Genomic DNA, 14270 nt, shown 5'->3' with positions numbered 1-14270 from the left:
AACTTACTCAAACTATGGGGGTGACCGTACCAGCTCTCCACGCCGATTGGGCGAGAGGCGAAAGATTTGCGCCCGGTTTTTTGCCTCTTGCAATCTTGCCGGCCCCATTTTGCCAGCGAAATCGGCTTTGCACCCCTAAAAGGCTATCGTCTGGGCTCACTTGTCCTTGCCTGCTTGCTGGTCGACGTCTTTACTGGCGAGGATCATGTATGGTCCCCACCAAAGGGGACCACACGTGATGGCCTCACCAGTGGGACCGGAGGCCATTGAAGCCTCATGGGTGGTTGGGGGCAGGGCTGGGCAATGCCAAAAGGGTGGGGCCTGAGGGGGCAGGGCCTGAGGGGGCAGGGCCTGAAGGAGGCAGGGCGTGAACGGGCAGGGTGTGAAGAGGGTGGGTCAATGATGACGGAGGCAGAAGGAGCTCCATTGGGGAGGGGAGGGAAGGGAGGTACTCCGCATTGTGGGAAGTGGGGATCAGCTGGGGCAGCGATTGGGGGTTGGGGATCAGCTGGGCTGGTGATTGGAGGGGCGGAAATCAGTCGGGGCAGTGACTTGGGGGGGGGCGAGGGGAATGGGGTTGCGGATCGGCAGGGGCGGCGATTGGGGAGGAGGGTGGGGCAATGTCCGGGAGAGGTATAAAGGGGGGTGGGGGAGAGACAGGAAATCTTTTATTGCACTCTGTACACTGTGTTACTCAGCACACTGGGAGGTCGGGGCACCAGCGCAATGGCGCCCCTGGAGCTCAGCAGCCGGTTTCCCGGTGAGAATAGGCTCCCGCCCTCCCATACTGGCGAGACTCACATCTGGGCTCATTCATTTTACTAAGTGCCATACGATTGCGACTGGGAGCTCACACAAAAAACCAGCGTGAGTCTCTCCTGTTTTCATGCTCGTTAGGCACTTAGTATTTTTTTGGTAAAATTGCCCCTATAAATTAACTGTTTGGGGGAATTTCTGTGGTAGTGATACTCTTGTTTGTCCACCATAACTTTGGTAGGAAAGCTGCAAGAACTCCCCCTTGAGTAAGAGAGAAATCTCTGTTAGGGCTGGATATAATGCAGCCTCTCACAAAGGGGCCACCGAGACCAGCTAGAACCACTTAATCATGGAAGAGGCCCCATGTCAGTCTCCTAGCAGCAGGAAAACCTCCGCAGATTAAGTTAGATGGTTGAAGGGACTGACAGGGAATTTGGAATCCTGTGGTGGTAGAAAGTGAATTAGACTTATTATCCTGGAGCCCACTGCAGTTTAGTGGTGGCTCAGGGATTAAATAGAAGCTGCACAGGTCTCTCCTGCCTTCAGAAGGCTGGGTTTGCCAATGGCAGCCTGGGGAGAGGGTCCCTCGCCAACAGCCACTCTGTGTCAAATTGAGGGACGCAGCATCCAACTGGGGTGTTCCCACTGAAGCCAAGACCTGCCTTTGTCCCTGACCCCTCCTTCACCCCCTTCCCACATCCTGCTCCCCATGACCCCCAACCTGCTTCACTCATCTTTGGCCTGCGATCCCAGGATGATCCTGGGTCTCTGGTAGGTGCATTGCCCACCAGCAGCCACCAGTCCCAATGGCCCTAGAGGCATGAGGAGTTCCTGGCATCTGATTGACCAGGAGGTCATGACAGTTAGGACCTCCATCACTGGGGCCCTCAATTGCGGGAAGGCCCAATGGTGGCCAATTGAGTGCCTGAGGGCACTTGATTCCATCGGATTTCTCCCACAGAACTGACGGATATTCACCACAGGTTCTCTACTTGTGGGCAAGATACCCTTCGGCATGACTAAACCCGACCTTTATACCGTTCTCCAGGATTTCTGCCATACTTTCACCTTCATTACAATGGATATGTAGGAGAACCGGTGCAGAGATTAACACCAAAGCTTTACTAATAGACAGCGGTGCAACAAAATTCAATCACTGCCGGAAATGGGCACAATGTGGGACTAACCTTTGTCGGTTGATTCCTATGCAAGTTGGGTGCTGACTACTCATTTACATGAGTGCAGTGTGCTCCAGCATTAACCATGTTGTTGAGAGGCTGCATCCCTCAGCAAGGGGCAGGAGTCTGGGAGAAGCCTGCGCCATTGAAAGCTTGCCAGTACCTCTTCAAGGGAGGCTGGAAATCATTCTACAACTGGTCCTGTTTGGAGAAATGCCTTTTTGCGCTGCTGCCTCTTGTCTACTGTGACTTTGCCACAGTCCTGTGACCTGAAGGTTAACTTGGGTGAGTCAAAGGCTTTGGGGAGAAGCCATTTAATACAATGTGTAGAATATGGTGTCAGGTTCATGAAGCTGCATTTATGTGGATTTTGTTAGTTGTAACAGAACGAACTGCTGTAAGTAACAACAGAGAAGAATCAAAACTTCATTCTCCAACTCTGTACAGGGCATTGACTGTTGGGTGAGTCAGTATGGCATTGAATATCCCAGTACTGGCTCCTACAGAGATGATGGGGGAATTGGAAATTGCTCCAGTCTCAATGGCAGAACTATGAAATTGCCACAGAGTTAAACAACAGTCGGAACTTTCCCCATCATTGGTGGGGAAAGAGTGCTACAAGCTGTACTGCACCCTAGACCTCACTGGGGAACAGAAAGGCCAGTCTTGTGAGATTTTGGAGCCTTGAAGACCCACTTTGAACCCTCTATGAATGTTAGGTATGAAAACTACATGTTGAACGCTTGAGTTTTAGGATGAGGGGGAGAATATTGACAGCAAGTGACTGCACTGAGAAACCCAGCTGAGTTTGAAAAACTGAACGATTATCTGATCAGAGAGGGGATTGTCTTTGGAACAAGAGATCCTGAGAACATATCTGCTGCCAGAAAGCTATTGATGTGCAGAAGCCTGAGGTTGTTAATTGTCAGCTGAAAAGCATTGATGGCAGAATGAACGAGGCTTTATGCTTTGCAAAGGGGTTGTTCAGGCCTTCCAAGCTTAGGACAACGGAGAAAAGGAAGAACAAAAGGGCCAGCAGAAAGATCAAGGCCAGACTACGGGGTGTCAATCTTGTGGAGGACACCTCACAAAAGGAAAGGAAGATGCCCAGTGTGGGGAAAGCGGTGCACTAACTATAAGAATCACTGCTTACAAATGTTTCACTAGAAAGAAGAAAAGCAAACCTATGAAGATAGTTGCTGGAGAGATGACAGATGATGATTCTGATCAACTACCGTTGACACAGTTATGGCTCAGGTTTGAAACTCCAAAGTGTTTTATGAAGCTCTCCTGAATCATAAGTTTTGCATCTTGAATTTGGCTAGGGTAAGCATGAGACGTTTCACTTCAGGTGTGACTCAAAAGACCCACTAGGGAGCTTTTATCAAACAAAACTTATTTAAGAATATTGTTAACATGTATAGAAAGAGAATTACCAATAACGTTTATCAATTACAAACAAAAACAAAACACCCACAATAATATATAACCCTTAACAAATATCTCTATGATGTTCCAATCAAAACCAAGCTTCCTTTAGACAAAACCCTTTAAACAGGTTCAATACAGCAAAGTCTACTGCTCACGTGATAATGGAAACTGAGTGCTTTGGTTGAAGGCTGAAGTTCTTTGGGTTCACTCTGAACAGTTTGAAGACAAGACAGCTTCCCAAAACACCAGAGAGACTCTGATCCAGCCCCCAACAACAGCAGATTTTCACCCTTCAAAAAAATCAACAGAATTTTCAAAACAACAGGGAGAGAAGGAAAACATTTCTTTATAGCTTGCTGTCCCTTCTAAAACTCAACTGCAGTTTAGAACTGAAATTTTTTTTAAAAGTCCAAAAATACATGACTGTCCTAACAATGCAGGATTGTAAAACTAATCCCAGAGTAAACACAAATAACTCAATTTAAGTCACTTAAGTAGCAATAAAAGGAGATTTCCGGTCAAGGCAGCAACAATTACACCACTGAAGCTATGAGGACTGCAGGAATCATGATTTTAAAAAATCTCTTAAAGATACATTAATGTCACAACACTGTGAAGTCTCATGGTAAAAAAATAATTTGTAACTGTTAGAACCATAGAACCACAGAAAAATAAAGCACAGAAAGAGGCCATTCAGTCCATCATTTTACACTGACTGAAAAAAACTAGCCACCCATGCTAATCCTCCAGAACCTGGTCTGCAGCTTGTAGATTAGAGCACCTCAGGTGTAGATCCAGGTATCTTTAAATGAGCTGCGGGATTGTCTCCACCACCAAATCTGGACAGCGAATTCCAGAAATCTATTACCGTTTGAGTGAAAAAAACTTTTCTCGTGTCCATTCTAATCCTTCTACCAATCACCTTAAATCAGTGTTCCCTGTTGGAATGATGAATGCAGAAGGAAAGCATCAAGTTAATGTGAAGTGTCAGATTGACACTGATGCTACATGTAACGACATGAGCTTCACAGACCTGTGTGAAGTTGCTCAACATAGTGACCCATAAATGGAGCTGCCGAAGGTAAACTAAAGGCAATGTGGTGGAAGAATGCTCACTCCCAGAAAACAGACTCAGCCCTGAGCCCAGTACAATGGGAAGAAAGAAGATCTACAGTTCCAGAGAATAGACACTAAGCAAAATCCCCTCATCTCAGCTGAAACAAGTCAATAGGTTGCGCTGGGCACACTCCATTTAGAGATTCACAGTGTTTCACACAGCACTAAGTTACTGACTGCTGAACAGATCCTCACAAAAATGTTTCCTGGGTCTTGGATATCATCTTGAAGATGATGAGAGTGTGAGACCAACTCAATATCTCCCAAGGAGAGTTCCAACTGCCATCAAGTCCAGCCTGAAAGACAAGATAATGGAGCTTGAAAAGAAGGGAGTAATCAAGAAAGGGACAACACCGGCAGACTGGATTAGCACCATGGTAACAACCCGGAGTGCTGAGAGTGTGCATTGATCCAAAGGACCTCAGTAAACCTGTGAAGGGATCTCACTAGTCCATGCCAAGCACTGTAGAAAGTTTGCCACAACTTGTCAAAGGAAAGGTCATTCCCACACTCGATGTGAAGGATAGATACTGACAAGTGATGTTGGATGAAAACAGCAGGTTTCTGACTATGTTCTGGATGCCAGTCGGGAGGTATAGATGGTTATATATGCTGTTTGGATTGGTATCAACATGGATAGCCTGAGAGAGTCAATAATCTTCCAGGAGTGCAAGCAATTGTGGATCATCTACTAGTCTATGGATGTGGAGATACGATGCAAGAGGTTATTACAGACCAGAGGCAGACTTACAGTGAGACACACCACGCTGCTACACAGAGCCCTGACCGATGGGGGCGCCCCACACAGGGCCAGTGCACTGGGCACCCAATCAGAGGCTGATTATTCTGAATTTGCTGATAGGCTCATTTGTATTTTGAGCCTATCAGCAGCAAATGCGGAGCGAAATCAGACTCTGATTGGTGAGTCTGAAAGAGTAGTAAAACCGGTAACGAATATTTAACTTGAGGCACACAAGACCATGCTGAGAGGCGAGGGGAAGGCGACTGAGGTTTGAACCAAACCATGAGGTCAGCTGCTGATCATACCCAATGATTGAACCTCCACAGCTTCTGCAGTAGAGAATTGCAAAGTTTCACCATCCTCTGAGTAAAGAAATCCCTCCTCATTTAAGTCCTAAATGGTCCACCTCTTATTCTGAGACTGTGTCCCCTGCTCTTCCAGACCACACACTGCCCAACAGCACCACCTCCCAACCCTCACCCCCAACCCACCTCACTGCCAGTCACAGAAAACATCCTTTCCTGTATCTGTCCTGTCAAGCCCTGTAGGAATTTTGTACACTTTCAGTGAGATCACCTCTTATTCTTCTGAATTGAAGACATTACAGGCACAGTCTCCTCAATCTTTCCTCATAGAACAGACCTGCCATTCCAGGGATTAATCTGGTGAACCTTCGTCGCACTCCTTCTATGACCAGTATAGTCACACATCCACTGCTCGATGATGGGTTGGAATCGTCTTCAGCTGTGTTACATCTCAGATTCAACATGATGAAATAAGTGCAATCAATAGCACCTGCATCATAGGAAAGCTTGCAATCCTAAGCAAAGCCAAGTGTTTGCTCCACTTGCTGCTCTCTGCGGCAAGAGAGAATGAAGTGCAGTCAGCTCTCTTTGAATAGAGTCAGTGATGTCCTTTACATGACAATGGAACTGTGAGATTATGCAAATGTATCCAGTTCCAGCCAGTACGAAGCCAGTCAAAATGGAGATTCATCACCATGGTCACCTTGACAGCCACTGGGCTCATATGGTCTAATGCTCCTCTCTGAGGTTGCAGTTGTGGTTGTAGCTAGTGACAGATTTCAGTGAGATTTTCTTTATTGAAGTACAGACAGCTGACACGCTGTCCCTTGCTGATGTTCCAGGAGGAGAGTTACTTATTGAACACTCAGAGTGTACAAGGCCTCCTGCTGGGAACTCTTCTCCCCATCACCTCCTCCTCCCTCTTCTAGCTGCTAGTCCTGTGCTATGTGGCCTTTGCTGATTCTCCCCACCATTTTGTGGCTGTATTCCAAGAGAAATGCCTACAACTGCATCCAATGCCGAAGTTAATGGCAGTGGGAGTGTACGATGTGCCCTCCCTCCCCAGCTCCTGGAAGAAATGTTGGTCTTTGCGGCACCAACCGATGTCCAGCAAGGCTGCCTCGCAGCAAAATAACACACTGCGAATAGTCTCGGGGAGGCAAGGGTTGGACTTCCTCAGCCTGAGGAGGATGTGTCCTTAGGAGCTGGCAGCCAGTCTGATTGGCTGGCAGCTCTAGCAGTCCCAGCAGCGGCAGAACTGAGTAGTCGGCATGACTGAGATGCAACTAGGTCCCAGAATGAAGACATCCATAATGTCCAGACCAGCCAAGCCCAGGTATTGGACGGAGAGGCACTGGGAGGCCGAGAGAGGCCAGTTAGGAAGGAACAAAGATGATCATAAAGCCTTGGGGGTGGTGCCTCCGATGCACACAAGGCACTCCCCCCAGCCCCAGAGGGTAACCCCTTTCCTTCCTGCCTTAACCATTTGTGTTTAAAAAACAGCATGCCCACTCCCATTCACCTGCCCACGCTGTTTTAATGTAACCAATGGTAACATGCTGTGATGGTCAGCTGACTAGCTGACCTAGTAGACAATGTAACCAATGGCAAAATGATATGGTGGTCAGCTGACCTGGTGTAAATAGAAAGCAGCTGGGAATTGTGGGGAGCTTGTACAGTACAGGGCACGGTCCCAGTGCTGGAGTAATGAAGTTTCTTTACTAAACCTTTTTCTTTGATTTATTTTCTGAAGTTAGTTCTTTTATTGCTTGCAACTGAAGTATCCCGAATGCCAGATGAACACACACCAGCCGCACTATGACCTGGGCAGTGTAATAATTGGGTCACTTGGCTTGTTAACAAGTTCAATTGGCCATTAGCGACTTTTTAACAGATGGCATGTGAGTTGCAAGTTTATAGCAGCCACCCACCTACAGTTCTCTGGGTATTGGGTTGGGGCGGGCGAGAAGGCACGGTCCCAGTGCTGGAGTAATGAAGTTTCTTTACTAAACCTATTGTCATATTTGACTTGGCCACCACGCTCCCCCCCCCCCCCCCCCCCACCCCCACCCCACCTCCCCAGCCACTGGGAAGAAGCCCTGGGTGCTGGTTGGGGGGTGGAGGGGTGTAAAATCCATCTCAAAGTCTGGGAACAATAGTTCTGCGGGAATTCCTTTAGCCACCAGCCACATCATTCAGTACAGAAGTCTAGAAAGCACCAAGCACTTATGCAATCGCAGTGACGGCCATTAGAAACACTCAGCCACTAGGCTAAGAGTGAACGATTATTTTAAATCGCACTGCTGGGGGTTCCTTCCTGCTACTGAACACATATTCAGCTGTGTGAGATTAAGGGTGAGTGTTAGCTGGAGCGTTGAGCTTGAAAATGACAGCGCTGCCATCTAATCGGTATTACATGCTGATTGATGTCATGATCTGCCTACTCTGCATACTTTCAGTTGATGTTCAGTGCTCACACTAATGCACTGACCGTATTGCACCCTGCCTGGCTGGCACCACATTTGCATGCGCACCTCTGCCTCGTCATTTTGCACCTCTAAGGCCACCTATCACCCAAAATAACGGGTGCTAAAATAAGAGTTACAAGATATGGCTGTTCATGAATATCCTCATTGCTTATATAATTTTAACATTTCAATCACACATGCAGCCTTACAGAAGATTAGACTAGAGCTCGTTTCAAACCAGAAGGAAAAAAGCAGGAGATATGAATACTGGTCCTTTTTTTTTCCTTCTGGGTGTTTGAATGTGAAAGGTCACATTTCCCTTGGGAGTAACTTCTTTTGTTCATTGGTGGTCTTGGCTGCTTTCTCAGTTACTGGCCCTTGTGGTTTCAATGTCCCATTCCACTTTCTGAAGATTGTGAAAGCACTTGTAAAGAGTGATATATTCACAAGAACCTCCAAGCAAATTCTGCCAAGTCATTCACTCCAGGAATGTTGAGCTGAAGATCCATGAATTACCCAGTGAAGGAGGGAACATTGAAGCAGGCCTGCCTCAGCTCCTCACTTTGTATATATATTATCCTCTCTTTTGTAATTTCTCTCATTTTAACTTGTTGTGATAACAAACTAAATCCTGAAACACCCCAAACTGGATAAATTTGAATTAATTCTGGAATACCAGGACAATTTAATGCTTATTGGAAGACAATTTGCGGTTTGACGGCCCATTCACCATCCCCCACCACGCACCCACCTCTCCCCAGAAGGAACTGCACTGGGTAAGGTTTGGTGTTGCTAATCATAAGCATGGATATAGTGCGCTGGACCACCAACCCTCTCAGAACAGAGGGGCAACCTTCATCCACCACTCAAGTCACAGGTCACCGCCATCTCCTCACACCGTGCAAACATCTATGTGATCCGTCAGACACTACCCTCCCCCCTCGAGATCTTCCAGTCAGGCCCACCACCTCCCCCCCCCCCCCCCCAACCCCCAGACCCCCTCCTGCCTCAGATCCCCACTCAGGCCCACCTTCAGGCCACGCACCTTGGCAGTGCCAAAGGTGCACTACCCCTTGGCACTTTGGCACTGACACCCTGGCTTGGTATCTTGGGCCCTGAGGGTGGGGGGTCAGAGAGGTAGGCCCAGTGGCCATTTGTCTCTTTGCTGCTGCTGGGCAGCAGAGCGAGGGTCTCTCAAGGTCCTGGAGGTTGGGTGGACTCAGGATGGAGTCAAGGGTTGACTTCGCCACTCATAGAATCATAGAATCCCCACAGTGCAGAAAGAGGCCATTCGGCCCATCGAGCCTGTACCAACAACAATCCCACCAGGCTCCATTCCCAAAACCTCTGCCAATCTCCCTGACACTAAGGGGCAATTGAGCATGACCAATGCACTTAACCAGCACATTTTTAGAATGTGGGAGGAAAGCGGGGCACCCGGAGGAAACCCACGTAGAAGAATGTGCAAACTCCACACAAACAGTGAGTTACAAGGCCGGAATTGAACCTGGGTCCCTGGTGTTGTGAGGCAGCAGAGCTAACCACCAGAAATCACCCTTGGCATAGTGATTTTAGACACCCCTGTGATTAACATCTTCATTCTTGCCTGTCTGCTGTGAAAATTCTCAAGTGCCCCTCTCACTTTAACCTCCATGGCCCTGGTCACTTGGTATGATTTTAAAACATTGCAGCACTCCATTCTACAGCACAGATTTTTCCTTCTCCTTGTCAGAATCTGCAGGTGTGAGCAGACTCCTCTGAAGTCCTCTGTCAGAGAAGGAGATGTCAATTTCACCTGGGGTGGTTGGTGTAAATAGGTCCCTGGGACCTGATGGCCTACACCCTAGGGTGTTAAAGGAGGTGATAGCAGAGATAGTGGATGCATTAATTATGATATTCCAAAATTCCCTGGATTCCGGAAAGATACCAGTGTACTGGAAACATACTAATGTGATGCCCTTATTCAAGAAAGGAGAGAGGCAAAGAGTGGGAAACTATAGACCAGTCAGCTTGACCTCTGTGGTGGAAAATCTGCTGGAATCAGTCATCAAGGAAGAGATGACTGAGCATCTGGAAACGCAAAGCTCAATTCACCAGTGTCAGCACAGTTTTGTGAAGGGCAAGTCTTGTTTGACAAACCTGCTGGAGTTCTTTGAGGATGTAACCAGCAAGGTAGAAAACAGGGTTCCTGTCTGGACTTCCAGAAGGCATTTGATAAGGTGCCACACAAGAGACTGATCCAGAAGGTTAGATCCCAAGGGACTTTGGGTAGAATAGTGGCTTGGATTGAGGATTGGTTGATTGATAGAAAGCAGAGGATTGGGATAAATGGGTCCTTCTCCAGTTGGTGATCTGTAACTCATGGGGTCCCGCAGGGTTCAGTTCTTGGTCCACAACTATATACAATCTACATCAAACAGGGACAGAGTGTAACATAGTGAAATATGCTGACGTCACAAAAATAGGTGGGAAAGAAGGCTGTGATGAGGAGATTAAAAAGTTTACAAATGGATATTGACAGGCTAGGGGATTGGGCCAGAATCTGGCAGATGGAGTTTAATGTGGATAAATGCAAAGTTATTTATTTTCGCCAGAAAAATAAAAGGGCAATTTACTATTTAAATGGGAAACAGATTCAAAGGTGTTTGTGCAGAGGGATCTGGGTGTCCTTGTGCATGAGTCTCAGAAAGTGGGTATGCCGATGCAGAGTGTGATAAGGAAGGCAAATGGAATCTTGGCGTTTATTGCAAAGGGTCTAGAGTATAAAAGTAGAGAAGTATTGTTACAATTGTATAAGGAATTGGTGAGACCACACTTGGACTATTGTGTTCAGTTTTAGTCACCTTCTTTGAGGAAGGATGTGGTGGCACTGGAGGTGTTCACGAAGTTCACGAGATTGATTCCTGGTTTGGAGGGGCTGTCATATGAGGAGTGGTTGAGTCGCTTGGGCTTGTACTCGCTGGAGTACAGAAGAATGAGGGAGGATTTGATTGAGGTATATAAAATACTCAACGGGATTGATAAAGTAAATGTTAACCTAATGTTCCCCCTTCTAGAACAGTCATACAATTGTAACAGTACTTCTCTACTTTTATACTCTAGACCCTTTGCAATAAATGCCAAAATTCCATTTGCCTTCCTTATAAGACTCTGCATCGGCATATCCACTTTCTGAGACTCATGCGCAAGAGGTCATAGTTGTAGAGTAAGATGGGGAGATTCAAGACAGCGATAAGGAGAAGCTACTTCTCACAGAGAGTTGTGAATCTATGGAGCTCACTGCCCTGGAGTGCAATGGATGCAGTATCAATCAATGGATTCAAGAAACAGATAGATGGATATTTGATCAAAAGCGGGAAAAAGGGCTATGGGAAAAGGCAGCAAAAGTGGAGTTAGGATGAGATGGAGATTAGCCATGATTATATAGAATGGCTGAGTGGGCTCAAAGGGCAGAATTTCCTACTCTTGCTCCTAATTCCTATGTTTCTATATTCCTACATTCTGCACAGCTGTGCACCCAGCCCCAGTGTATGCATTCAGCTTTGATTTGAAGTTTCTGAGCCTTCCTAGCAAGCTGAAAACCTTTGATTACTGTCAATTTCAAAGATATTTATGGTCATGAGAATCATATCGTGCCTCCAGCGACCTCCCTCTCCAAATTTTCCCGTTCCCTCTGCGAAGCTGACTGCTGCTGGCTAGACCGGAAAATCCCACCCAATGTTAAAGTAACATAGAATCTTATAGATAACTCCGTCTTCACAAAGAGCCTCAGATTGGCCTTGTGTATGGCCAGGACCACAACTCACACTGCAAATGGAGTCATCGAGCTTCATTTCCAAACAGAATACTTTAAAACTATTATCCAGCTGTGCTCATACGAATGATTCGATTGAAATGGTGAAGGTTAGCTGCAGTATCATCAGTTAATCAGCTATGAATTATTTGTTTACAAACAAGAACTAGATACAGAGAGTACAGAGTGAACAGACCGTACTTTCCACATCCAACAACTGAGGACAAAACCGCGCTTTCTTTCCGGCCATGTGTGCTCCCATCCTATTGGATGAACAAGTCACATGGTCCAACCAGAGTTCACCCTTTAAAGGGGTCTCGCTCCAACAGGAGCATTTTCCATTAGGCAATGGGCAGGATTTTCCTTCCCCTCCATGGTATGTTTCGCGGCAGCGGGAGGCAGCGTGCCATTCGCTGGTGGCGGGATCCTATGGTCCCATCGCTGTCAATGAGGTTTCCCGGTGAAAGCACCCCTCGCTGGCGGGAAAACTGCGGCAGACGTGCACCGTCAGTGGAACTATGAGATCCCGCTGGCATAAGTGGCAGCAAGATTTTGGCAAAATGAATGAATCAAATTCTGCACCACTGCAATTGCGAATATCTGATGCAGGGAACATCTAGATTTTCTCTTGTGGGTATTTTGATATGGGAACCTGTTATATAGTATCTAACTTATTCACGTGAACTCTATAAAATAAGACCTTGCAAATGGGATTTGTGTATCTCTCACATGGAGTGATGTGGTTGGGCCTCAGAGGAGATAGAGGAAGGGTTTCGTCACTGGGTGATAAGACGGTGCGTAATTAGAGAATGTAGGAAGTGGCGTCACGCATGGATAGGGGTTTTAGATTTCAACAAGTTTTACTATGAATTAAGGACAGCCATTTTGCATTTTAGAGAATTAAAAAACAATGAAGAACACACTGTGTTGTCAGTGGTATGTCGTCTGACAATGAAAGCTATGGAGTAAACATCCCAAACTAGAAAACTAGCAAAATCTGACCACTGGCTTTAAAAAGCTAACACCAACCCAAAGCTGACTGCAAAATGTACACAGTTAACATGAGCATTAGGCATCGAACCGAGGAATGCTATGTTTATAAATGAACCATAACTCACGCTGCAGTTTTCCTCACTTTTATGGAAGCACACAGAAGAGTATTTAGCAACGGTGATGATTTCAAAATGACTGAAGAGCAATGTGAGAGCAAAGGGCACGAGAAACATGTCCTTTCTGATCCCCGATTGGTTGCAATTATTGGCATTTTGGAGTCTATTGTAAGCGTGAGCATGTGCTCAGCGTCATTTTTTAATTAAAGCAAAAAGACCCAACACTTCAACCCAACTCCTGACTCTATTTTCCAACCTCAATGTTCACACGATGATAGGAAGTGTCAAATCAAACCAGTGAATACACACCAAGGAATATCCAACTTAAACAAACGTAAATCAGCTGCAATAAGAATCAAAGGAACTATTGAATCATAGGTTCATAGAATCCCTAAGGTGCAGAGGGAGGCCATTCAGCCCATCGAACCTGCATTGACAACAATCCCAGCTAGGCCCTATCCCCATAACCCCATGTATTTACCCTGCTAATCTCCCTGACACTAAGGCAACCTTAGTGGGCGGCACGGTAGCACAGTGGTTAGCATTGCTGCTTCACAGCTCCAGGGACCTGGGTTCGATTCCCGGCTTGGGTCACTGTCTGTGTGGAATTTGCACATTCTCCTCGTGTCTGCGTGGGTTTCCTCCGGGTGCTCCAGTTTCCTCCCACAGTCCAAAGATGTGCGGGTTAGGTTGATTGGCCATGCTAAAATTGCCCCTTAGTGTCCTGGGATGCGTAGATTAGAGGAATTAGCGGGACAAATATGCAGGGATATGGGGGTAGGGCCTGGGTGGGATTGTGGTCGGTGCAGACTCGATGGGCCGAATGGCCTCTTTCTGTACTGCAGGGTTTCTATGATTTCTATGATTTCTATGAACCTAACCCACACATCTTTGGAGTATAAGAGGAAACCGGAGCACCCGGTGGAAACCCACGCAGACACGGGCAGAACATGCAAACTCCGCACAGTCATCCAAGGCCGGAATTGAATCCGGGTCCCTGGCGCTGTGAGGCTAACCACTGTGCCACCGTGCTGCCCTGGTATAGCTTGGCATGGTTCAAAAACCCGTGTGTGAGAAAAAGAAAGAACAGAAAGACTCGCATTCCAAAACACTTTGCACAACACTGGACATCTCAGAGCTCTTTCCAGCCAGTGAAGTGTAGTCAGTCACTGTTGTAATGTAGGAAACACAGCAGCTAATCTGTGTTCAGCAAACTCCCACAAACAGAAATGTGAGAATGTCCAGATGATCTGTCTATTTTGTGATGTTGATTGAGGGATACACATTACCAGTACACCAGGCATAACTCCTTGACTCTTCTTTAACATACTGCCATGGGACCAATTATACATCCATCCGAGCAGGCAAATCA

Source organism: Mustelus asterias, chromosome 7 (assembly GCF_964213995.1).
Source record: "Mustelus asterias chromosome 7, sMusAst1.hap1.1, whole genome shotgun sequence".
In the NCBI taxonomy this organism is placed as follows: domain Eukaryota; kingdom Metazoa; phylum Chordata; class Chondrichthyes; order Carcharhiniformes; family Triakidae; genus Mustelus; species Mustelus asterias.
The sequence above is the reverse complement of the archived record's forward strand: the minus strand, read 5'-3'. Positions refer to the sequence as shown.